This window comes from Chlorocebus sabaeus, chromosome 11, assembly GCF_047675955.1.
Source record: "Chlorocebus sabaeus isolate Y175 chromosome 11, mChlSab1.0.hap1, whole genome shotgun sequence".
Taxonomy (NCBI): domain Eukaryota; kingdom Metazoa; phylum Chordata; class Mammalia; order Primates; family Cercopithecidae; genus Chlorocebus; species Chlorocebus sabaeus.
In genome coordinates this window covers 11,985,590-12,009,900 of record NC_132914.1, presented here as the reverse complement: position 1 = coordinate 12,009,900, position 24,311 = coordinate 11,985,590, and the positions used below count along the sequence as shown (strand labels likewise).

Genomic DNA, 24,311 nt, shown 5'->3' with positions numbered 1-24,311 from the left:
GACCAGGAGCATTGCTGTGGTGGAGGACTCTGATGAAGTTCTCCCAAGCATTTTTCTACTAATGCTTGGCTAATGTTCTCAGAAAATTCTCATAATAAGCAGTATTGTCAATTTTGGCCCTCCAGAAAGACTACAAGCAAAACACTGCGAGATTTCCAAGTAAACTTTTGCCCTGACTTTTGCCCTTTGCCCATCCACTCTTGCTTTGACTGGACCACTTCCACCTCTCAGTAGCCATTGCTTTGATTTTGTTTTGATTTCAGATTGTACTGGTAAAGCCATGTTTCAATTCCTGTTACAATTCTTTGAAGAAATGCTTCAGGATCTTGATACCACTTTTTTGAATTTTCAGGGAAAGTTCTGTTCTTGTCTGTAGCTGATCTTGGTGCAAGACTCTGGCCACCCATTGCATAGAAATTTGTTCTCAACTTTAGTTATCCAGCTAGAATCATGTAAGCTGAACCAATTGAGAAGTCTGCAGTGTTGCCTATTATTTGTACTGTTAATCACCAATCCTTTTCTATTATGGTATCAACAAGATGAATTTTTTTCCTTGCGACTTAATAGAGTGGTTAGCTGCTGTAGGCTTTATGTTCAAAATCATGTCATCCCTGCTTAAAATGAGTTAGCTATTTGTGAACTTCTGATTTTTTTTGGCATCAATGATTTCACCATTATTCTACCCAGGCTTCACCATAAATTTAATATTTGTAGTTGCTATAATTTGAGTAGAGTACATGTTGCTCTTACAGAGGCTCTTTTCAAAATACTGTCTTAGACTTCTTGATGCTACCTCTTCCTGAGGTAACATGCAATTCTATCAAGACATTAGCGTGGCCGGGGTGGGCATGGTTGTTAGTCACCTGCTGCTGCACCCTTATCCACGCAGGTCTCCATTGGTTGCTCTGACACTGGCACTGGCTGAAACCTTTGAGCTTCTACTTGGCTCTAGTTCTTAGTCCACTCTGACATCCACTACTGTGTCCCTCTGTCCAAAGAACTACCCGTCTCTCTGGCTCAGCCATCTTCCAGATCATATTCATACCTATTCTGGTCACCTGAGGAAGTATTTTGCCCTTGACTATACCATGCTAGGGTAGATGGTGACCATTTGTCTAAGCATCTTTATGCAGTTAGTTCTTTCTTTTATCCTTTTTAAAGCATTGTTGAGGTATCATTGATGTATAAAAGTTGGACACATTTAGTATATTTATCTTGATGAGTTTGGCCCTAGGTATCCACCTGTGATAATATCACCACAACCAAAGTACTAAGCATATCCTGTCATTTCTAATCTACTGTAGAGATTCCTGCTGAACAGAAAGTCTTCTTTAACCAGGCTTGCTGCCTCCTCAGGCTTCACCAGGTCAGACACAGGTGTCTTTTACTTTCCTTTTTTCCAAATTTACTTGAGGGTCTGTTACACCCTCCTGGGTGCTTCAAATCTGATGTTGGTTTTGGGGGTGGGAGACAGGTTGTAGAGGGACCTTCTCAGAGGCATCCATCTCTGTTGAATTCCTCGTAGATCTTTTTTTTTTCTACCCCTGAACCCAGGATATTTTTATCCATGCCAGGGAACCCTTGCTTTCTAAGTATTCTTTAAAACTTATAGTTAATCCCAGATCTTGGACAAGAGTTAACTTTTTTCTCCCTCTTTTTTTTTTTTTTTTTTTTTTTTTTTTCATCTTGGAACACCTTGGACAGAAGAAAAATTAGGTTTGTGGTCAATAAGAGCAGTCCACATCATAGCTAAAAATGTGGAGCTAATTGTCACATCTGAACTATAAGGTGAAACGCAAGTGGGAGTTTACATAATGAGCTCAAACACCAGGATTGTCAGAATTGGGTGAGGATGTGAAATAAGAAGGTGAAGATAAAGAGAAAACACTACTAGGAATTTATCCAAAGCAAAGGTAGTTATTATATTAAAGAGACATCTGAACTTTCATGTTTATTGCAACACTATTCACAACAGCTAAGACAGGAAGTCAACCTAGGTGTTCATCAATGGATGAATGGATAAGCTGTGGCATACCTACACAGTAGAATATTATACAGCCATAAAATAATGAAATCTTATCATATGTGGCAACATAGATGGAACTGGAGGACATTATGTTAAATGAAATAAACCAGGAACATAAAAATTAAATGCTGCATGTTCTCACTCACATGTGGAAGCTAAAAAAAGTTGATCTCATAGAAGTAAAAAGTAGAACCAAGAATCCTAGAGGCTGGGAAGGGAAGAGGGAAGGGAGGAATAGGGAGAGATTTATTAAAGCATACCAGCCAGATAGGAGGATTAAGTCCTGGTATTCTACATATTGTAGGATGACTACAGTTAGCAATAATATATAAGAAAATTAAGACAAGGTAATCAAATGGTGAGAGGATATCTGAAGCTTGGAATGCCTGTGTTGCTTCATGAGGAGAGAGCTAATCTGGGGAAGAGTCACAGTTCTAGGGATTGTAGGAGGAAAGACTGAGAAGCAAAGATGTTATTGGAGTTCTCAGGAAAAGCCCAGCATAAAGACAGCCAGGCAATCATATTGAGACAGAAGAGTTTATCTCAGGGGAGAAAGTTCCCTTACCACGCTAATCTATCTTGCTGTGTCTCCAATCAGATACAGAGAATTTGAGCCAGATCCCAGTGTATAGCCTCATATAAACCTGCAGGGTTTCTTAAGCTTGCCTGAAGCCATTTGGAATAGGATTTTCTCCCAAATTCAATGACAAGATTCCTAATTGATATTGTGCAGAGATGATAATTACATCTCTTATTACCTTTTCTTAGAGATAACTGTGTTAAAATTGGAGCCTTTCTCCTGTAAACAGGTGTGCGGCCCTGTTATTTGGAAACATGGTTCTTCTCAATAGTGCTAAGAATTAAGACTTAAGGTGATCAAATGGTGAGAGGATATTTGAACTGCTGGGTTCTTTCTTGCTTTGCTGGGTTCTTTCTTGTTCTTCCTAGGGCTGAGAACATCTTAACAGAGCCATGCTAGATTTCTGTTGCGACTTTGTTGAAAAATAGGCTGACTCGGATCACACTCTTTTGTTTCTTTTGATCAAGTCAATCTTTGGTTGTAGGAGGTAGAATTGGTGACCCCCACGCCTTGTCTATCAATCAAATATGTGTAACCTGGTTGTCATAAGCCTTTTCTTTTTTCTTTCTTGATAGATGTCATCTGCTGTTCCCTGAGGGGCATTTGGCAATTTTAGTCTTATTCTCTGTGGCACTTTCAGGTTTCTTCTCCACTCATCTTAATGTCTCTTCTCCACTTTCAACAATCTGTAATTCCATTTTTGGCTCTGTTCACACCAGAGTCCTTGCAGGATAATTTGGTATATTTACTGCTTCTTCCCTGAATATCTACTGTGTCCCCATTATGTTAAAGATCACATAAATACATTATTAGGAGAGAGCATGTAGTTCTTTAAATCAGAGAGTCTTTCTAAAGGACAGTGATATACATGGGAAGTATAAAGATGATAACTTTAATGTAGTGGGAAGTCTTAGGTCTTTGAAAAGGAGTTGTCCTAAAAGAACACTTTGCATTTTTTCCCCTTAATGTCATGGACTTAATCCACATTTCCCTTCATCATGTGTTCTTCACTCTTTCCCCTTGGGAAAACCCATCTCTCCTCATAGACATTAGTTCTACACTCAGGCTCTTGTTATGATTTGTGCACTGGAGCCCCTCCAGCTTAAGCTGCTAGCACAGGAAGCTCTTCCAGGTAGCAGCTGCCAATCCAAAGGTGGAGAGATAGGCCCAGTCCCATGAATGTGAGTACCACATGGCATTCAGTACCCATTTCAAGGTTCACTGTAGCTAAATCCTCACTTTAAAAAAATCTAGTATGCAAATAATGCTACCAAGGCAAGTATTAATTTTTATCAGACACATAACATAATTTCTCATGAGGAGAGCCAGTGCTCCTGTAATGATTTTAAAGATATGACTACAAATTATTTGGTACTCTTCTTCTCAAGCAGAGGAGCTTCATTACTGGGGCCCTGAATGATGGGTTGGACTTACTTCAACTGCATAGAATATGGCCGAAGTGATGAGATGTCATCTCTGATATTAGGTGACAAAAAGACTGTGATTTCCATTGTGGGTGCACTCTTTTGCCCTCTCTTGAATCACAGCTTGCTGTGGGGGATCCAGTTGCCATGTCACAGGGAAGCTTGGGGAGAGTGAACCCAGTTACCATGTTGTGAGGACACTTAGCCTATGAAGATGTCTACACGGTGAGGAACTGAGTCCTATGAATGAGCATGGGAATATATCTCCCCCTGCTGAGCCTTGAGGTCACTGTAGCACTAGCTGACAGCTCCACTACAATTTCATGAGAGACCGTAAGTCAGGGCCTCCCAGCTAAGCTGCTTCTGAATGCTTAACCCACGCAAATGGTGAAGTAACAGATGTTTATCATTTTAAGTCACTAAATTTGGGGTAGTTTGTTGCACAGCAACAAATAACCAAATCACCTCCTGTTAATACCTTGCCCCTTCCAAAACAACAACTCTTGCAAGAAACTCAAAGAAACAACTCTTTTGATAAGGAAAACATACCTATTTCCTCAGCCTGGCAGATAGTATTGTATCTGATATGCAGGAGGTAATTTGTTGTTGGTGGTTATTGCCTCTGATAAACCAGAAAGATATTTTTAAAATTTCTTTTAATAAATGAAGGGATGTGGGTCTTCCCAGTTCATTCCACTACCAATATTCTCTATCAAGAGGAGATCATTTGCAGTGTGTAGAGAAAAACAACCTTAAAATCCAAGGTGTATAATAAAGAAGTAGGAAAACCCATAAAACTTCAAATATATTCATGTTCTTAGATCAGTAGCATCTTGGGTGATGGGGTACCTGTAGATGTGATCTGACAGTCAGAAATATTTGAGGCAAGGAAGTTCCAGGAGAGATGAGAGCATAAGGACAAGCTTTTAGAACCCCTGCCTGAACCATAATTGAACAAAGTAACATAAAAAGAGGAAAAGGAAAGAGTGTAGGGGGATGATGATCAGTGCTGAAGCCATAGGAGAGGTGTTGGTTTATTGGACAGTCTGCCCAGCATCCCTTTCTTGGGGAAACTACTTCAGTCCTTGTGGTCTCATTAGAGCTTCTGATAATAGTTGCCCAAACCCCAGGCCATGGGATTGGCATGTGATTCAGTGTGTGCCCATCATAGCAGCCAGCTTTTGCCATAGCGATGGTTGAGGAATGCCATGTGATTAAGGCAGGTCTAGTCAGTATCATCAAGTGTTTGCTGTACGAATAAATTGCTAAGATGAGGCAATGAAATATGGGGTTGCCGGCAGTCACATGGCAGCTGGATGGAAAGAATTGAGAGCCTGATCAAAGCTTTTTGATAACATGTTGGAGTCACTGGATCTTGTCATATTTGAAGTCCAAGTTATTTCCATTATCAATTTTTCTTTTTCACTTAAACTGATTTTAGTTGGACTTCTTTGATTTGGAACCAAAATGATCCTGGTGGGAAAAAAGTGCTAACTGCAAAGCACAAATTTTCACATATTTCTTCTGCAAGAAACAGTGTTGAACTTCTCTCAATAAGAGAGCAGCACACATATATGAAACAAGCAGAGGCTATTTTGTCAAATTCCATAAATTTGAACTTTCTAAACCTGGAGGATTGGTTGCAATAAAATGGATGTTCTGCCTGTTTGGGAGCCTCTTTTCTGTCACAGGACAATACTATTTGGAGGTAGAATAGTAATGTAGAGCTGTGATATCACAGGGAAGACAATTATTCTTGATGCTTCTGGGGATTTTTAGTATTCTGCTTTTTAAACTGAACTTCACATTAGAATTACCTTGGAAGTCTAAAAAAATTCTTATGCCTGGATTTATCCCCAGAGGTTCTGATATAATTGGAATGGGGTGTTGCTCAGGCATTAGGAATTTTAAATTTTAAATCTTGAAATAATTTTAAACTTGCAGAAAATTTGCAATAATAGTCAAAGAACTCTCAATTTTTACACTTTACTCAAATTTTTAACAATTTGGCACATTTGCTTTTTAAATTTCGCTTTCTCTCTTTTCCTGTCTCTCTCTCACACATACACTTGTATTCTATCTTTCTAATCTATTTGAGTGTAAGCTGCATGTAGCATGCCTTTAGCTTTTAACATCTCAGTGAGTATTTCCTAAGAACAAGAATACTCCGTTATATAAATCTGACATAGTTTTCAAATTCAGGAGATAAAATGTGAATATGTTACATTTTACGCAACATGAAATCTTTTGTAAGAGGAAGAAATCATCCACACAGTTGACACTTCAGATTTATAAAAAGCATAAAATTAGCATAGATAAATTTTTGATGATGATTTAATGACACTAGATAAAAGTATCTGGTACAGAATACATCACATTGTGAATGTGGGTCATTTTTTTCCACCACTAGACTGAGTCATTGAACACAGAAGATACATCAATTTTATCCGTTAGCAGCATGTACAATTCTTAATATATACTAGGTGATAAATGAAAGCATAAAGCATAAATGTTTAAATAAATAAATGGCTGTGATTCATATAATATTTTAGAATTATTTATTAAATAAGTGATTTGGCACCTTAGCAAAAAAAATTATAATCACTAAGGTTTATGACAATTTCATTAAGACTTGCCAAAATTAAATTAGACACCTAACTAATTTTGAAAATAGAGAATGAATTTATCAATTTGAGGACATAAAGTTGAAAGTTCTATTAAATTTGGTAGATATCAAAATCAAGATTTGAAAGTTCTCAGTTCAAAACTATGATCAACCGCGTCTGAAATTTTGTATTAGATTTAAAAATTACACTAGTAGCAGTTTAAGCAAAATCTGTTTCAGTTCATTGCTAGTTCAATATGAGTTAGAGTGAAAGTGTGAGCCAGGAAGTTAGAAAATAAAATCAACATTATTGATTAATGTTGAAAATAAAATCAACCTAAGCATTAATTAACTAAAGTACAGTGACCAGACCATTGGAATTGAACATAATCAGACTCTGAAGAAATGTTCCTCAGTCCCTTGAGGAACATGAGGGTTGTCAATCTTTCCTAGAGATGCTCATGAACAGGCTCTGTGCCACTGAAGAAATTCACCTGGATAGATTCTCATCATTTTATATCATTTTAAGTCAGACAAAGAGCTAGCTGAAATCCAAATTTTCTTTTTCTACTTGAAGTCAGCAACTTCAATGTGCAGGTTTCTTTTTTAATACTGATGTTTCTATGCCCATTGTAAAAGTATCATTTAACTCAGGCACTTTTCCCAACATGTTAAAATAATGGGAAGGAATAGAAGTTGTCAATGTACCATAACAGAATAAATATCAGAAACTCTATCACTACATGAACTATAAAGAGCACTAGAAGAGGAATCATATGAGCTTCCTGCCAAGGATGAAGGTCAAGGGAAAGTACAGAACAATTTGTAGCGGGGCACAATATTGGCTTGTTAAGACTCCCGAGTTTTCAACCTTTACTTATTTGTGACAATCCAGGTTTTTAGCTTTTTCATTTGAAATACTAGAAATTTGTTGATTTATCTCCTTTATCATGTTAAAGAATTACCCTTAATTAATTGATTTTTTAGGGGTTTATATCAAGAATAGGTGCAGAATCTTAAACTGAAACCTTTTTTTGTGCCTACCGAGAGGCAATGTACAGTATTTAAGAACTTCAGCAGAGGGCAGTCTTGTCAATAAAAACTTATAAAGCCATTAATTCAGGACATTTTGTTTTTCCTAACATAACACATGATATATATCTGAGCATATGTAAATATACTATTATGTCTTTGCATACAATTTAACCAAATGCATTTTAAACTTATTGATTATATAACTGAATAAACTTTTCTACTCCTGGGTAATAGATTTCCTGCTTCATTTCCGTTAGGTTTCTTCTGTTGTTGTTATTCCATTTTAGTTGAAATGAATATTTAATTCATTCATGTTTAACTACTGAATTTATTTTCCCATGGCAAGAGATAGAAACAATGTTAATTTTTATGAACCACTTGTCTAGGTTTTTATATTTTTCTATTAATATTGGTAACTAGTCAATATCTATCAAGTTTCCCTGTAGATACACTACAAATCTCTTTGCCTGCTGTCTCTTCTCTTTTACTGCACCATGTCACTTCCCACTCATGTTTGATCAAGCTAGAAGTTTATTTCTAGGCTAAAAAAATATTTTCACAGTATTAGGAATTATTTCTGATTTATTTAAGTTTTAGAGCTATTTTGTTAGTAATTGTTGACAATTATTATCTATGTTGCCTTTCTTCCTTTCTACTATTTTCCTGGTCTTTTTGTGTTCGCATTAGAGGAGAAATTCTTTCAAAAATCATTGCCAGTGTAAAGTGTCTTTATTTGCCTTCACAATTAAATGGTAGAAATCTTACTTTAAGAAGTTATCCCTTAGGAATTTGAAAAAAAGTTATTTTATTGCTTTTTAACTTCCAAAATTTCAGATGAGAAGTCAAGGTCAGTATGATGTTCATGTTTCCATTGGCAATTTTTATTTTTTTCTTCCTATTTTGTATTTTAAGGATTTTAAAAATTTTCTCTTTATATTTCTATTCAGAAATCTCTCCAGAATCTTTTAGCAGTGTTTTTAACATTATTTTCTCTTAGTCACTTTCACATTTGAAAATTTTTCTATTATTTTATTGATGATTTATTGCTTACAATCTTTATTTTTTTTTATTTTGTATCCCATATTAGGTCCCATAAATTTCTTATTTTGTATCCCATATGTTAGGTAAGTATCTAACATATTAGATACTTATCAAAACTTTTGAATTTATAGTCTCTAAAATTTTCTTTTACACTTATTTTCTCTTTGTTCTTTTGTGTTGTATTCTGAGAAAATACTTTAACATTATCTATACCTCTAATTCAATATTTACTAGTTCATTCTGCCATTTAGATCATGTACTTTATTTTCTTTATATTTTATATTTTTTATTTCCATAGGTTTTGGGGGGACAGGTGGCGTTTGGTTACATGAGTAAGTTCTTTAGTGCTGATTCGTGAGATTTTGGGTACACCCATCACCTGAGCCGTATACACTGAACCCAATTTGTAGGCTTTTATCCCTCACCCCCTTCCCACCCTTTCCTCCTGAGTCCCCAAAGTCCATTGTGTAATTCTTATGCATTTGCATCCTCATAACTTAGGTCCCAATTATAAGAAAGAACATCCAATGTTTGGTTTTCCATTCCTGAGTTACTTCACTTAGAATAATAGTCTCCAATCCCACTCAGTTTGCTGCAAATGTCATTAATTCATTCCTTTTATGACTGAGTAGTATTCCAGTAGTATCAGTAGTGTGTGTGTGTGTATATATATACACACACACACACATATGTGATATATATGTGTATATACACACACACGTGATATATATACACATGTACATATATACGTGTGTATATATACAGATATATGTGATATATATACAGATATATATCACAGTCTCTTTATCCACTTGTTGATTGATGGGCATTTGTGTTGGTTCCACATTTTTTTTTTTGTTTTTGGTTCCACATTTTTGTAATTGCAAACTGTGCTTCTGTAAACATACATGTGCAAGTATCTTTTTGTATAATGATTTATTTTCATCTGGGTAGATACACAACAGTGTGATCGCTAGATCAAATGGTAGTTTACTTTTAGTTCTTTAAGGAATCTCCACACTGTCTTCCATAGTGGCTGTACTAGTTTACATTCCCACCAGCAGTATAGAAGTGTTCCATTTTCACTGCATCCACACCAATATCTATTGTTTTTGATTTTTGGTCATTTTGGCCATTCTTGGTGATTATGGTCATTCCTGCGGGATTAAGGTGGTATTGCATTGATTTGCATTTTCCTGATCATTAGTGATGTTGAGCATTTTTTCCTGTTTGTTGGCCATTTGTATATCTTTTATTGAGAATTGTCTATTCATGTCCTTAGCTCACTTTTTATGGGATAGTTTGTTTTTTTTCTTGCTAGTTTGTTTGAGTTCATTGTAGATTCTGGATATTAGTCCTTTGTCAGATGTATAGATTGTAAAGATTTTCTCACACTCTGTGGATTTTAAGTTTATTCTGCTGACTGTTCCTTTTGTTATGCAAAAGCTCTTTAGTTTAATTAAGTCCCAGCTATTTATCTTTGTTTTTATTGCATTTTCTTTTAGGTTCTTGGCCATGAAATTCTTGCCTAAGCCAATGTCTAGAAGGGTTTTTCCAAGATTATCTTCTAGAATTTTTATAGTTTCAAGTCTTAGATTTAAGTCCTTATCCATCTTTGGTTGGTTTTTGTATAAGGTGAGAGGTGAGGATCCAGTTTCATTATTCTACATGTGGTTTGCCAATTATCCCAGCACAATTCGTCGAATAGGGTTTCCTTTCCCCACTACTTGTTTTTGCTTGCTTTGTTGAAGACCATTCTGCAAGTATTTCGGTTTATTTCTGGGTTCTCTATTCTGTTCCATTGGTCTATGTGTCTATTTTTATACCAGTACCATGCTGTTTTGGTGACTATGGCCTTATAGTACAATTTGAAATCAGGTAGTGTGATGCCTCCACATTTGTTCTTTTTGTTTAGTCTTGCTTTGGCTATGCAGGCTTTTTTTGGGTTCCATATGAATTTTAGGATTTTTTTTTCTAGTTCTGCAAAGAATGATGGTGGTATTATGATGGGAATTGCATTGAATTTGTAGATTGCTTTTGGTACTATGATCATTTTCACAATATTGATTCTACCCGTCCATGAGCATGGGGTATGTTTCCATTTGTTTGTATCATCTATGATTTCCTTCAGCAGTGTTTTGTAGTTTTCCTTGTGGAGGTCTTTTATCTCCTTGGTTAGGTATATTCCTATATATATTTGCAGGTATCGTAAAAGGAGTTGAGTTCTTGATTTGATTGTCAGGTTGGTTGCTGTTGGGGTATAGGAAGGCTACTGATTTGCATACATTAATTTTGTATCCTGAAACTTTGATGAATTCATTTATGAGATCTAGGAGCTTTTTAGAGGAGTCTTTAGGGTTTTCTAGGTACACAATCATATCATCCGCAAATAGCAACAATTTGTGCTGTTCTTTACCAATCTGGATGCCCTTTATTTCTTTCTCTTGTCTGATTGCTCTGGCTAAAACTTCCAGTACTATATTGAACAGAAGTGGTGAAAGTGGGCATCCTTGTCTTGTTCCAGTTCTCAGAGGGAATGTTTTCAACTTTTCCCCATTCAGTATTTTTATTTATTTATTTATTTATTTATTTATTTTTTGAGACGGAGTCTCGCTCTGCCGCCCAGGTTGGAGTGCAGTGGCCGGATCTCAGTATTAACCTGGTTGTGGGTTTGTCATAGATGGCTTTTATTACATTGAGGTGGGATCCTTGTATGCTGATTCTTCTGAGTTATAATCATAAAGTGATTTTGTCAAATGCCTTTTCTGTATCTATCAAGATGACCTTTTGATTTTGTTTTTAATTCTGTTTGTGTGGTGTATTACATATTGACTTGTGTAAATTAAATCATACCTGCATCCCTGGTATGAAACCACTTGATCATGGTGGATTATGTTTGATATGTTGTTGGATTTAGTTAGCTAGTATTTTGTTAAGGATTTTAACATCTATGTTTTCATTTGTGGTTATATCCTTTCCTGGTATTAGGATGATACTGGCTTCAGAGAATGATTTAGGGAGAATTCCCTCTTTCTCTATATTATAGATTAATATTAATAGAATTGGTACCAATTCTTCTTTGAATGTCTGGTAGAATTCTGCTGTGAATCTGTCTGGTCCTGCACTTTTTTTGTTGTTGGTAATTTTTAAATTACCATTTCAATCTTGCTTCTTGTTATTGATCTGTTCAGGGTATCGAATTTTTCCTGATTTAAGCTAGGAGGGTTGTATGTTTCCAGGAATTTATTCATCTCCTCTAAGTTTCCTAGTTTATGTGCATAAAGGTGTTATAGTAGCCCTAAATGATCTTTTGTATTTCTGTGTGTCAGTTGTAATATTTCTTGTATTGTTTCTTACTGAGGTTATTTGGATTTTCTCTCGTCTTGATTAATCTTGTGAATGGTCTATCAATTTTATTTATCTTTTCAAAGAACCAGCTTTTTGTTTCTTTTCTCTTTTTTTCTTGTTTCAATTTGATTTAGATCTGCTCTGATCTTGGTTATTTCCTTTTTTCTGTTGGGTTTGGATTTGGTTTGTTCTTGTTTCTCTAGTTCCTTGTGGTGTGACCTTGGATTGTTAAGTTTTCCAGACTTTTCGATGTAGGCATTCAGGACTATGAACTTTCCTCTTAGCACCACCTTTGCTGTATCTCAGAAGTTTTGATAGGTTGCATCATTATTGTCATTCATTTTGAAGAATTTTTTAATTTACATCTTGATTTCATTGTTGACCCAAATGATCATTCTGGAGCAGGTTATTTAATTTCCACATATTTGCATGGTTTTGAAGTTTCCCTTTGGAGTTGATTTCCAGTTTTATTCCACTCTAGTCTCAGAGAGTAATTGATATAATTTCAATTTTCTTAAATTTATTGAGACTTGTTTTGTGGACTATCATATGGTCTATCTTGGAGAAATTTCCATGCACTGTTGAATAGAACGTATACTCTGTGGTTGCTGGGTAGAATGTTCTGTAAACATCTGTTAAGTCTATTTGTTCCAGGGTACAGTTTAAATCCATTGTTTCTTTCTGTGACTTTCTTTTAAATACATTGAGACTTTCTGTTTTGATGACTTGTCTAGTGCCCTCAGTACAGTATTGAAGTTCCCCACTATTATTGTGTTGCTGTCTCTACTAGTACTTGTTTTTTAAATTTGGGAGCTCCAGAGTTAGTTAGGTGCATACATATTTAGGATTGTGATATTTTCCTGTTGGGCAAGGCCTTTTATCATATATAATGTCCCTCTTTGTCTTTTTAAACTGCTGTTGCTTTAAAGTTTGTTTTGTTTGATATAAGAATAGCTACTCCTGCTTGCTTTTGGCATCCATTTGCATGGAATGTCTTCTTCCACCTCTTTACCTTAAGTTTATGTGAGTCCTTATGTGTTAGATGTGTCTCTTGAAGGTAGCAGATAATTGGTTGGTGAATTCCTATCCATTCTGCCATTCTGCATCTTTTAAGTGGAACATTTAGACCATTTACATTCAATATTACTTTTGAGATGTGAGGAACTATTTCATTTATCATGCTAATTGTTTTTTTAATCATATTTTTGTTTTATATATCCTGTAAAATGTATGCTTTAAAGAGGTTCTGTTTTGATGTGTCCAGGATTTGTTTCAAGATTTAGAGCTCCTTTTATCAGTTCTTGTAGTGCTGGCTTAGTAGTGGTGACTCACTCAGCATTTGTTTGTCTGAAAAAGACAGTATCTTTCCTTCATTTATGAAGGTTAGTTTTGCCGAGTACAAAATTCTTCGCTGACAATTGTTTTGTTTAAGGAGACTGAAGCTAGGGCCCTATCTTCAGGGCTTACAAGCCCTTCTAGCTTGTAAGGTTTCTGCTGAGAAATCTGTTGTTAATCTGACAGGTTTTCCTTTATAGGTTACCTGGTGCTTTTCCCTCGTGGCTCTTAAGACTCTTTTCTTTGTGTTAACTTTAGATAACAATGTGCTAGGCAATCATCTTTTTATGATGAATTTCCCAGGTATTCTTTGAGCTTCTTGTATTTGGATGTCTAGATCTCTAGCAAGGCCAGTGGAGTTTTCTTCATTTATTCCCCCAAATATGTTTTCCAAACTTTTAGATTTATCTTCCTCCTCAGGAACACCAATTATTCTTAGGTTTGGTCATTTAATGAAATCCCAAACTCTTTGGAGTCTTTGTTCATTTTTTCTTTGTCTTTGTTGGACTGGGTTAATTTACAAACTTTATCTTTGAGGTTGAGGTTTTCTCTTTTGCCTGTTCGATTCTATTGCTGAGATTTTCCACAGTATTTTGCATTTCTCAAAGTGCATCCATTGTTTCTCGAAGTTTTGATTGTTTTTTATTTATGCTATCTATTTCACTGAAGATGTCTCTTCTCATTTCTTGTATTATTTTTTGATTTCCTTAAATTGAACTTCACCTTTCTCTGATGGCTTCTTGATTAGGTTAATAACTGACCTTTTGAATTCTTTTGCAGGTAAATCATGGATTTCTTTTTTGTTTGGATCCATTGCTGGTGAACTAGTGTGATTATTTGGGGGTGTTAAAGAACCTTGTTTTGTCATATTACTAGAATTGTTTTTCTAGTTCTTTCTCATTTGGGTAGACTATGTCAAAAGGAAAGTCTAGGACTCAAGGCTGCTGTTCAGATTCTTTTGCCCATGGGGTGTTCCCTTGACATAGTACTTTCCCCTTTTCCTAGGGATGTGGCTTCCTGAAAGCTGAGCTGTAGTGATTGTTATCGCTCTTCTGGAGCTAACCACCCAGCGGGTCTACCAGGCTCTGGGCTGGTACCTGGGGTTGTTTGCACAGAGTCATATAATGTGAATCATAGACCATGTGCTTTAAAACAATGTTCTTAATTTATTAAAATTATTTTCCTTCTATAGTGATAGCTTATTTTTCTAAATTTAGTATTCATGAGAATATAATTTTAATAAGAAAATTTGTGCCTCTTTTTATGTCTGCTTTCTGGGGCTGAAGGTGATATGGAGGTGGATTTGTTTTTGAGTGAGTCCTATAAATGACATATGTTTCCTCATGTGCTTGGTAAACTTAGAGAAATACTGTGGTGACGAGGAGTGTCCACAATGAACGGTATTGATAGCTGGAGCACGTATTCTCAGTCAAGAAGAGAAATCCTGTTTGCCTGTCAGTGAATACATTTCCTAATAGTAAAATTTCCTTTAAATGTGTCTGTAATGCAATATTTTTTAAAACCTATTATTGCTGGTGACAGAGCAGGAGTATCATCATCGTGGACAAGTACTGTCATTTTAAGTTCACCTTGATCAAAAACTGCCTAAATCCAAAGGTCATCAGCCTACTGGCTAAGGTTAGCATGACCATAAACCACAAATAATATCTCTGACCAAAAAAATTCCAAACCCCTCCCCTACCAGAGGCATGCCAGACCTGAGATAATCTCACCTCCACCCAGAGACAGTCCGACTCCACCATAAACTTCTCCCCTACACAGAAACATTTCAAGCTTGTGATAAGCCCCCTTACTCTAAAACCAATGTATACTCTTAGTCTGTGAGAGAGCACTCCTGACCAAAATTGGCCAGAAGCTCCTCTCAGGTTTATTTCTCTAAAATAAACCTGACTTTGACTGTTAAGCTGAATTTCATGTTTCTTTCTCTTTCTTTAACTCTTACAATTGGTATCTTAAGTACGTGCTACAATTGTGTAGACAGCCTTTCTTTGACCTCCTTTTTTTTTTTTGATATTGACAAACATATCTGATTCACTACTCCCCACATCTATTTGGTTCTGAGGGTCTGACAGAGTCCTCTACAATTGTCCTTGAGACTTTCTGTCAAAGCCACTGACTGACAATTGCTGCACAAATTTTGAAGCTGGCATTCCTAATTTTTGTACGCTTCCAAGTAATAACTCATTTGGCCAAAAGAGATTATAAACTGTTATTAATTTTATGATACAGATTGATTTTGGAGATGTCACAAAGAAAAAAATGTACTGAATTCAATGTAATATTCTACTTAAGCAAAAATCATTGAGAGCAATGGGCAGAAGCATTATAATATCACAATAGGTTTGTATACACTGTCAGTGTTTTTAACAGATGTTGTAGACATGAAGGGCTACGGATTATTTTAATAACAAAAACAAGACTGTCGTACATATGTTAATGTATCCAATAGTATTCACTAAAGAAATTGAATCATTTCTTTAGCACCTGTGGAATAACTGCCAACATTAACTATTTATTACAACATCCGTCAAAACTATTTTCTGTAGTACATCTACATCAGAATCACTTGAGCTATTTATAAAAAATGCAGATTTCCAGGTTCAGTTAGAGACAAATGAAATCAGTATCTATGGAGCTAGAGCTGTGGAAACAAATATTTACTGAGCAAAGTGTTGGGATCTGTTACAGTTGCTGGCAGCCTCACAAGACACAGGTCAGACCAGGTCCCTGTGTAGGTGGAGTTTCTATACTCCTTGATGAATGCATAAAATAAATAACCAAAGAAATAAAGTAAAAGTAAACTTTCAGATAGTTATAAGGGTCATTTATTCACCATTAATGTCTGTGACTTCCCACTCATCTCCCCTTACATGGCTCAGGAATACCACTACACTTGCATCTTTCCTGAAAAAAATAGAGCCAAGTCAAGATAAAACAATCAATAAAAGGCACAGCATGGCTAATAAGCAGCATTGCTGAGTGAGCACTCAAACCAGAAAACTTTTACTTGTTTAAACAAGTTTTATTTCCGTGGTTTTGAATTTTATTTAAAAATATAAGTAAATGAATTATATGACTAATAATGTAAAGAATCATTAGCAATACTTTGGAAGTAAATTCTAGATGTTTTCAACAAAATCTGAGAGCTAGGAAGAGCTCTGGGAGAAAATAATTTTATAATAAATGGGGTCTTCTTGGAGCAAGAGTATTATAATTGAGCTTGTTAAATTTGCTCTGTTTACTGAAAATTGTGAATTTAATTAGCTTTATAAACACTTTAATGGTAACTACTAGTAGATTAGAAATACGGGTCACAACTATTTTATTTTTTTAACCACTGGAGTGAAGAGAAAAGGCAGTATGAAGTCTTGGTCAACTCAGCAAAAGTCAGGAAAGAAAATAAATCAAAAGCAAAACAAACAAGCAAAGACAAAAATAAGATACCAATCATAAGAACAAATGTACTAATCAGTACTACAAATGGTTTAATTCCATTAAATCTCTCCCATAAGTGATTTGTAGCTGGATTTGTATGAAAAAGCCAAATCCAATGATAAACTATTTATAACAACAAAAAAAGAGATAGGGATATAAGTATCTCTCACACACACACACACACACACACACACACACAAATAACAGAAGGCTGAAAGTTTTAATATCAAACTAATAAGTAAATAAACAACTGCAATGAACAGTTATATGGATAGTTGCAAAATATGTGTCTATATATTAAGGCAAACCATACGAAATATACTCTCCAAATTTGATATAAAAATCCATTTAGTAAGCTGTACATAGTGGCTTATGCCTGTAATCCCAGCACTTTAGGAGGTTGAGGCAGGAGGATTGTTTGAGATCAGGACTTTGAGACCAGTCTGGGCAACATAGCAAGACTCCGTCTCTACAAAAAATAGAAGAAAATAGCTGGGCATGGCAGTGTATACCTAAAATCCTAGCTACTCAGGAGGCTGAGGTAAGAGGATTGTTTGAATCCAAGAGGTCGAGGCTGGAGTGAGCCATGATTGTGCCACTGCACTCCATCCTTGGTGACAGGGCAAGACCCTATCTCAAAACATCTCATAGATGTTTGTACCCATCTGGGTATTTTAGCTTCTGAAAAATGATGATTCATTTTTAAATAGTTAAATAAAAATGTATTTATCAAAATATATAAAGAAAAGGAAAGGAAATTTAGATAAAAACAGAGAGCCATGGTTCTTTTCTGGGCCATATTACATTCATATACACAGAAAATAAATCACGGAAGAACGGACATATATAAGAAAATTAGTGACAGTGTCCAGTTGCATTTCAGATGACAACAGCACACAATTTTTAGCTTCATTCTTTCACATTGTAACCATTACAAAACTCTCATGTTTAATTAAAGGACTGAAAACTTTTTAGTCTTCTAAATGACTATAATGCCACCACTTCGAAGTTTTGTTATGCTAGTTAAATAGCATAATGTATAAAAATGCCTGACACTGTGCTTTGCACATGCTGAGTGCTCAATAACAGATGACAATCTTATTTTAAAGAGATCTTGCCCTATCTGAATTTTCCAAATAAGTGCTAATAAAGCTTTTGTTTATCACCTAGTCCAGAGTAGAAATTATACTCTTGATTCACAGTAAAACAGAATTTTCAAAATCTCATTTATAATTATCAAAACTTGTTAGGATGAGAAAAAGTAAAGCAGATATTATCCTATATTACTGGAATTTTCTTTTACAGTGCCTTGGTATTCATTGAAAATAGTTGGATTTCAATAATACGTATGAGTTGCCTCAATTTTTAAAAATTAACTAAAATTAACTATATGCAAGTGGTATGATTCACTTAGAAAACAAATGTTTGCTTTCTTAAATATGGCTCCTTGAGCCAACAGTTATTCGATCCCCCTTCCTTATGCCTATGAAATAAGAAGAAATAAATCAATGAAAGCAATCACTTGCCCCCACACCCTAACACATACCCTTAGAGAGAGAGAGACCAGAAGTTTGGTTCCCATGAACAGAAGCAGATGGAGGTGGAAGGAGCCATGTCCACTAGGTATAACATGATTGATGTTTTAAAAAATCAGTAGAAGGGAACTCTGATATCTAGCTCTACTATGCTCCCCCGAGAGATGACAAAGATCTGAATCCAAAGCACCCAACACATGGTTCTCATGCAACCATTTAACACTATGTCAGCTTTAAATTACATCTATCCCAAGAATGGTCCTCAGACCCAGCAGTGGGGCCAGAGATGAATGGAAGCCCACCTGCATTGTTGAGGATGATCTTCTTTTCTCAGTCTAACAATTTAAATGCTAATCTCTTTCAGACAGCATCACAGACACACCCACAAATCATGTTTTAAGTTCAGGGGTACAGACGCAGGTTTGTTTCATAGGTAAGCTTGTGCTGCAGGGGGTTGTTGTACAGATTATTTTATCTCCCAGGAATTAAGCCTACTGCCTAATAGTTATTTTTCTGATCCTCTTTATCCTTCCACCCTCCACCCTCCAAGAGGCCCCAGTGTGTGGTGTTCCCCTCTATGAGTCAATGTGTTCTCATAATCTAGCTCCCACTTATAAGTGAGAACATGAAATATTTGGTTTTCAGTTTTTGTGTCAGTTTGCTAAAGATAATGGCCTCCAGCTCCATCCATATCCCTGAAAAGGACATGATCTTATTCTTTTTTATGGCTGCATAGTATTCCTTGGTGTATATGTACCACATTTTCCTTACTAGTCTATCATTGATGGGCATTTGGGTTGATTCCATGTATTTGCTATTATGAACAGTACTGAAATGAACACTTGCATGTATGTGTCTTTATAATAGAATGATTTATATTCCTCTGGGTATATACCCAGTAATGGGATTGCTGGGTCGAGTGGTAGCTCTGTCTTTAGGTCTTTGAGGAACTGCCACACTGTCTTCCACAATGGCTGAACTACTTTACACTCCCACCAAGAGTGTATAAGCACTTCTTTTTCTACACAACTTCACTGGCATTTATTTTTTTACTTTTTAATAATAGTCATTCTGACTGGTATGCGATGATATCTCATTGTGGTTTTGATTAATTTTTCTTGAGTGATCAGTGATGTTGAGCTTCTTTTCATATGTTTGTTGGTTGTCATGCATTTTCTTAAGTTAATACATGCACAAATGCAAGTCAATCATTTTACTCAGAGCCAGGCATATAGTAAGAGTTCTAGAAATGATACCTTTTATTATTGCTGTTGTTACTATTGTTTTTTATAATTAATAAAATACATGGCTGCTATGGTTTGAATATGTCCCTCAAAGTTCATGTGTTGGAAGCTTGATCCCCAGTGTGGAAGTTTTTGGAGGTCAAAACTTTAAGAATTGTTTAGGTCATGAAGGCACAAACCTTCTAAATGGCTTAATACAATTATTGAGTAGTGGGTTTGTTATTACAGGAGCAGATTCCTTATAAAAGGACAAGTTAAGCCCCATTCTCGTTCTTTCTCTCTCTTTTTGCCCTTCTCCCATAAGATGACACAGTAAGAAGTCCCTTACCAGATGCTGGCACCTTTATATTGGACTTCCCAGCCTCCAGAATTGAGAAATAAATTTTTCTTTATAATTTGCCTGGTTTGTGGTATTTTGTTACAGCAGCACAAAGCAGGCTAAGACAAGAAATTAGTAAGGGAGGAGCAGGCTAGAAAAAGCCTAGATTGCCATAAATTTTGCATTAAGAGCGATTTCAGTGAGGGCTCAGAAGGAGAGGATAACTGTAGGGAAAGTCCGAAACTTCTTAGAGATTACTTTTGTGGTTCTGATGAGAACGTTGGTAGAGTAAACACCAGTCTGACGAGGTCTTAAGTGGAAAAGAGAAATGTCTTACTGGAAACTGGAGTAAAGACCATCCTTATTATGAAGTGGCAAAAATACTTGGCAGAATTCTGTTCATGCCCTATGGCTTTATGGAAGGTAATTGAAGAGCGGTTAACCAGGATATCTGATGGAAGAAACATCTCAGCAGCAAAGCATTCAGTGGGCTGCATGGCTTCTTTCAAGCACATATAGTAAAATGTGAGGAGAGAGAAATGATTTAAAGATGGAATTTATAATGAACAGTGAAGACTAATAGAAAAATTTGGAAAACTCAGCCTGGCCATATAAAGAATTTAAAAGCATGTTTGGGAGAGAATAAGAAGGAATTGGCCAAGTGGTCATTTGCTGAAAAGATTTTTCTGGCTAGAAGAAAGCCAAGTTCTATTCATAAGACAATGGGAGAATGACCTGGAAGACATTTCCGAGATCATGGAGGCAAGTTAGGACCTTAAGGGCAAGGCTTCTAGAGAGGTGCCTGACAGACCTCAGCATTCACTGCCCTGTGCTGCCTCATAACACTTGTCTGGGAGAGCTACGGGCACAAAACTCCAACCTGTGAGAGCTGCTCAGGAGTGAACTGAGATAAGCAAAGCTGTGGAGGTGAGGCTGCCTGGGGAATTGGGGGCCCAATCCCTGACCCAGTGGGTCTAGAAGGTGGGACATGGAGTCAAAGACTATTCTCAACCCTTAGGATTTAATACGGTTTGCCCTGCTGGGTTTCGGACTTACTTAAGCCCAATTGCCCCTCTTTTCTTGCCTATTTTCCCCAGGAATGGAAATGTCTTTCATATGCCTGTCCCACCATTGAATTTTAGAAGTAGGTAACTTGTTTTGATTCCACAGTCTCATGGCTGGAGAATTTGCCTCAGGATGAATTGTGCCTTGAGTCCCATCCATATCTGACTTGAGTGAAACTCTGGACTTTGGACTTCTAAGTTGGGGCTGGAATGCGTTACAGTGTGGGGGCTACTGGAATGGAGGAAATGTATTTTGCATGTGTGAAGGACATAAATTTGGGGGCCCAGGGGTGAAATGCTATGATTTGAATGTGTCCCACAAAGTTCACCTCGTTGGAGGCCTGGAGGTATTGGGATGTGGAACCTTTAATAGGTGTTAGGTCATGAAGGCATCACCCCCATGGATGGATCCATGTTGTTATCACAGGAGTGGGTTTGTTATCACTTGAGTTGGTTTCTTTTAAAAGTGTGAGTTTACTCTCTGTCTCTGTCTCCCTCTCTTTGCCCTTCTGCCATGGGATGATGCAGCAAGAAGGCCTCTGCCAGAGGCTAGCACCTTGATATTGAACTTTCCATCCTCCCAAACTGTGAGAAATCAATTTCTCTTCTTTATAAAGTACCCAGTTTGTGACAGTCTGTTATAGCAGCACAAATAGACTAAGATAATCGCTGAAGTTGTATATAATTTCTCCCTCAGATATTATTTAGTTTCAACTAATTTCTTGGTTCATTTCTAAAATCACTCAGGTATTTCAAAAGAGATACAGTTGAACAAGTGGGCATAAATAGTATATCAGTTACTACCCTCACACTGGCAAGAACCAGTCTAACTAGTACCAACATCCTTTACGTTAACATATGAAGGGCAAGTTCTGGCAAACTAAAATCCTTTGCAGTTCAATTCTTAGACTTATTAGATAAGAGAACACAGGTGTTTTATACCTTGACTCCAGTAGTGCTTCAGGTATAGATTCCCCTGGTACCTGTGGACAAAACAGAGAATAAGGTACAATCCATATTTGTATATTTGTAAGTGGTCAAACCACTACTCTGCCCATTGAAAGACTGTAACGCATGCCACAGATACTTTTCTTCCTATTCTGAACAAGATTCTGACCAATATTTTTCTCACATACTTGGATGAAGAGACTTTTAGTTTGGATTTTAATATTCACAATCTGTAAATTCTTCCTCTAGATCTTCCACAGCTAAAGATACAGATGGAAATTTGTTAGGCAAAGAAAATGCAAAAGGAGTAACAATATCGGTCTGTGTTTGCATAATAGTGAAGGAGAAACTCTCTTGTTACCCATCACCCTACATGGAAAAGTAGAGTCCATAGCTTTTGAAAAAGAAAAAAATATTGAATGACTGGACTAGGTGAAAGGAGCAGGGCTGGTCTTCATGGAGAGAGGGATGGCTGATACTATATAAGAGGTACTTCTTTAGACTGGAAGACAGTCTATAATTAAGATACCAAGCAGGAAAACTGAATATATCCAATGACACAGTCAGAGAGCTTAATGTTCTTGAATAACATCCAAAGTGAGAACAAGAGTGTGATAATGGTTTAATTTTGTTAAAACTCTGGAATGTTTGATTATATTCAATATGTATTAATTATAAGCTAGTTATATGGGCAAAAAAGTTAAGGTATTTTCAGACTTAAACTGTTGATGGTATAAAGAAATGCAAAAGATGTTTGCCCAGGCTAGTCTTGAACTCCTGGGCTCAAGTGATCTTCCTGCCTTTGCCTTCCAGTGTGCTGGGATTACAGGGGTTAGCCACCATGTCCAGCCTATAATTTCTTAAAATGTATATTTCTTGCCTTACTTTGATCAGTAGAAGCCTTAAAATAAGACCTGGTAAGATGGTTATCACTGACTGGGTCCTAAACTCAGGGAGAAGGATTTCAATGTATCATTGATAGCTATAATATTTGCTCTAGGTTTTTTTTTTTTTAATACTATCTATCAGGAAATAGAGTATTTCATTTGATTCCCAGTTTGCTAAGAATAATTGTGAACAGATGCAGAACTGTATCAAATATTTTTCTGAATGTTTCTCCTTTAATCTATTAATGTGTTGAATTACCTTACTTGGTTTTATAATGCTTCATTACTGGAATCTCATTGACTCTTTAATTCGTGGTAGTTTGCTTTGTTGTCAGTTGAACTGTTCTTGCTAAATTAACTAAGTAGTTCCTTGGTCCTCAATCCAGCTAGTAAGTGACTTTTCATTAATATCATGAAGTACTGATTAGCCTCCTTGTAACACTCCTTGCTCTTAGTTGCTTTGAAATCCTAGTCTCTCGGTTTTCCTCTTCCTTCTGATGACTTCTTAATTTTTCCTATGGTTTCTTTATCCTCTGGTGTTCCTAAGGACCCTTGGAGCGCCTACCTCTTATAAAATCAAATATGGGTTTATGTTCTCCAAACCTCCACATGTGGTCCAAATTTCTTTTCTGAGCTGCAGTCACGAATATCAAAGTGCCTACTTCAACTTTCCACTTGGAATGAGTTTACAGATACTCCAAAATGTTCAAAACAGAACTCATCTTCCAACTTTTCTTCTTTCTCCTACTTTTTGGCTTCTAAACCTATTCTTCCTCCAGTGACTCCCTCAGGTCACAGTACTACATGCATTCAGGAGTGAAAGGAGAGCCTAAATGTCATCACAGACTCCTCCTCCTTTTTCTAGCCTCCAAATCCATCACACAGACTATTGATTCTTTCTCCTAAATATTTCTCATAGCCATACATTTCTTTCCATCTCTACACACTAATTTGGCCAAAGCCATCATTCTTCTTATGATATTGCTACATTTCTTCATTTTCATTCAGCCTTTCTCTGTCTCATAAACTCCCTTTCTCTTTCTTTGTCCCTCTCTTCCTTTCCTCTTTCTCATTCTCTTTCTTCCCTCTCTCTCTTCTTTCTTTCCTTCCTTTCTTGTTTACTCTTTTTCTCCTCCTTTCTTACTATAATTTTAAATATCTGCCCTAAATGAAAAGATTTTCATTCATAGGAAATAACTTACCAGTAGTTCTTTATACATCATTCTTAAAATATACACTTTTAAATGTTAATTAATAGAATTTAATTGAGGAGTATGACAGCAACATTAAAAAGGTCTAAGTTTTAAAAATGATTTCATTCATTTTTTGGGTTAATTTGTCTGGCAACACTTGGACACTAATTTCTAGTAATAGAATATCTGTTTGCTGATCATAAACCAAGACACATAATCTGTAACTGTGAGTTCAATTATGATGTATTGGTGGTTTTGTCAAAATAATTGT

General features: G+C 36.2%; 1 long non-coding RNA gene across 1 annotated transcript in view; it reads right to left on the bottom strand.

The window, feature by feature from the left end:
* LOC140712836 (uncharacterized) overlaps window positions 1-21,998 on the bottom strand; it is a 225,397-nt gene extending 203,399 nt beyond the window's left edge. Inside the window, exon 1 of the long non-coding RNA XR_012094642.1 lies at window positions 21,955-21,998. This is a non-coding gene — a long non-coding RNA (uncharacterized lncRNA). The remainder of the gene's footprint in view (window positions 1-21,954) is intronic.
* Window positions 21,999-24,311: the final 2,313 nt, after the last annotated feature.